Below are 3,158 nucleotides of genomic sequence, written 5' to 3'. Positions count from 1 at the left end.
AGTTAACTCATTATCATTCAACCCTTAACCACCAAAACTAATAATCTTTCATTTTTATTTCTTGGCAGCGCGATGATTCCTCATCCAAACCTAAGACCCAGACCGGGCACGATACCAACACCACCTCCACCACTAGCTTATGATCCGGCCGTGGTACAGGCTGCTATCACAGCAGCAGTAACCGCCGCGCTCTCAAAAATAAACTCCAATAGAAATGGAGGGGCGGGAAGCAATACGAATCATTCCAACCATGGCACTGGTCATGGTCACATAAGGGAATGTACTTACAAGGAGTTCTCCAATGCAAAGCCAAAAACTTTTAATGGCACTGGGGGAGTCATTGCATTAATGCAATGGTTCGAAAAGACCGAAACAGTCTTTGAGATCTACTCTTGCCAAGAAGCAAGCAAAGTCAAGTTCACCGCTTGCACCCTCACTGATCGAGCCCTCACCTGGTGGAAAAGTCATGTGAAGTATGTGACTCTCACCGTCACCAACGCCTTAAGTTGGGAGGACTTGAAGATCCTAATACTGGAGGAATATTGCCCAAGGGGTGAGATACAAAAGCTAGAGTAGGAGCTCTAGAATCTGAAGATGACTGGGTCTGACCGAGTCGCCTACACGGCCAGGTTCAGTGACCTTGCTACCTTGTGCCCTGTCATGGTCAACCCAAAACCAAAAAGGGTTGATAGGTACATTTAGGGGTTGTCACCCCAGATTCAAGGTCATGTCTTGGCCTCCAACCCTATCACTTTCAACCGCGCTAAGCGCCTGGCTTAGTGACTCATCGACCACGGGGTCAAACAAGGTACTGTTGCAGCTACTACCGATCCATCAAATGAGGTACAGGGCTAGGGAAGGCCTTGGAACAAGAGAAGAGGACAAACCCTATAGGGGAACCCCAAGAAACAACAAGTGGTAGTGGCTCACACTGTCACTATTACTAGCACCACTGCACCCACAAGTTCATACAGTGGGAGATTTCCGAAGTGCAACCAATGCAACTTCCACCACCACGGTCCTTGCCGTGACTTCCAATGCACCAGGTGCAATAAGAAGGGGCATACGGTCCGTTTCTACAAGCAGCCAACCTAACAAGCTGCCCCTACTACTAATGCCGGAGTAAGCTGCGCTTGTTTTGAGTGTGGAGACATGGGGCACTACCGCAGGGACTGCCTAAAGGCAAACAACAAGAATACCGACAGAAGGGGCCGAGTGTTTGCAATGGGACAGAATGAAGCCATTGCAGACCCGACTGTTGTTACAGGTACGTTTCTTCTCGATAACTTGTATGCATGCATTTTGTTTGATAGTGGAGCAAAGAGGAGTTTTGTAAGTCATAAATTTAAAGGCCTGCTGAAACAAACACCCCAATCATTAAGTGAACCGTTTATAGTAGAAATGGCCACGGTAAAACAGAAGGCACTAAGGAGATATACTTAAACTGTACCCTAACTCTAAACGATAATCCCTTTCCAATCAACCTCATGCTAGTCTAGATTTAGAGTTTCGATGCCATCATAGGCATGGACTGGCTGAGTTCTCATCATGCGGACATTTTATGTTACGATAAGGTCGTTCGCCTTAATCTGTCAACCCGCGAAACCCTCATTATCTATGGAAAAACCCTCATTCCTTCCACCATTCTTCGTACTATCTTGTGTATCCAAGCTCAGAAGTGCCTACGCAAGGAATTCCACGCGTTTTAGCACATGTCGTGGATGTGAAACGCGAAGTCCAGGACATCAAGACTGTGCCTGACATATGCGATTTTCCCAATGTCTTTCCCAAGGATCTTCTAGGAATACCACCCATGAGATAAGTCGAATTCAGAATCGATCTGATTCCCAGAGCTACCCCGGTAGCCAAAGCGCCCTATCGATTAGCCCCAGCGGAGATGCAGGAGCTATCCAGCCAACTGAATGAGCTACTCAACAAAGGATTCATCAAGCAGAGCTTCTCTCCTTGGGGATCACCAATGTTGTGTATGAAAAAGAATGATGGAACATTTAAGATGTGCATCGACTACCGAGAGCTCAACAAACTTACCATCAAGAACCGATATCCCCTAACATGAATCGATGACTTATTCGACCAACTCCAAGGAGCCAAATACTTCTCCAAGATTGATCTGCGATCGCGATATCATCAGCTGCGAGTCCTGGAGAGTGATATTCCCAAGCCGGCCTTCTGAACAAGATACGAGCATTACGAGTTTGTAGTGATGTCGTTCGGACTAACCAATGCCCCTGCCATGTTCATGGACTTAATGAATCGGGTATGTCGTCCATTCTTGGATAAATTTGTGATAGTATTCATAGATGATATACTAATCTATTCAAAGAGTAAAGAAGAGCATGGTAAACATCTGAGACAAGTCACAGAGACATTACGAGCTGAGAGACTTTATGCGAAGTTCTCAAAATGCGAGTTTTGGATTAGGATGGTGGGCTTCATAGGTCACGTGGTCAGCGAAGAAGAAATCCACGTGGACCCATCTAAAATCATGGCTATCGAAAAGTGGTATGCATCAACTACACCAACGGAGATTCGCCAATTTCTAGGCCTTTCTGGTTATTATCGAAGGTTCATTTAGAATTTCTTCAGCATCGCAAAGCCTCTTACCTCACTAACTCAGAAAAGTGTGACCTACAACTGCGGAGAAAAGCAAGATGCTGCATTTCCGACTTTGAAATAGGCCCTGTGCAGTGCACCCATTCTTTCTCTTCCAGAGGTGGATCAAAGATTTTATGGTGTATTACGATGCTTCGAATTAAGGGTTGGGATGTGTGCTAATGCAGCGAGGGAAAGTTATTGTGTATGCCTCACGACAACTGAAAACACATGAAGTCAACTACACCACTCATGACTTAGAACTTGGAGCTGTGAATGATCTTCACAGACCACAAGAGCCTTCAACACATACTCGACCAGAAGGAGTTAAACATGAGACAATTACATTGGCTGGAATTGCTCAACGACTACGAATGTGAGATTCCTTACCATCCGGGAAAGGCAAATGTAGTGGTTGATGCCCTTAGTCGTAAGGAGTACTCTGGTCGAAGAGTGAAGTCACTAACCATGTTGATCCATTCACATCTGTCAACACAAATCAAGGAAGCTCAAAATAGAAGCCTTGGAACCCAAAAATGTGACAG

Source organism: Lactuca saligna, chromosome 6 (genome assembly GCF_052625555.1).
Source record: "Lactuca saligna cultivar CGN05327 chromosome 6, ASM5262555v1, whole genome shotgun sequence".
NCBI classification, from domain to species: domain Eukaryota; kingdom Viridiplantae; phylum Streptophyta; class Magnoliopsida; order Asterales; family Asteraceae; genus Lactuca; species Lactuca saligna.
This window is presented reverse-complemented; position numbering follows the sequence as displayed.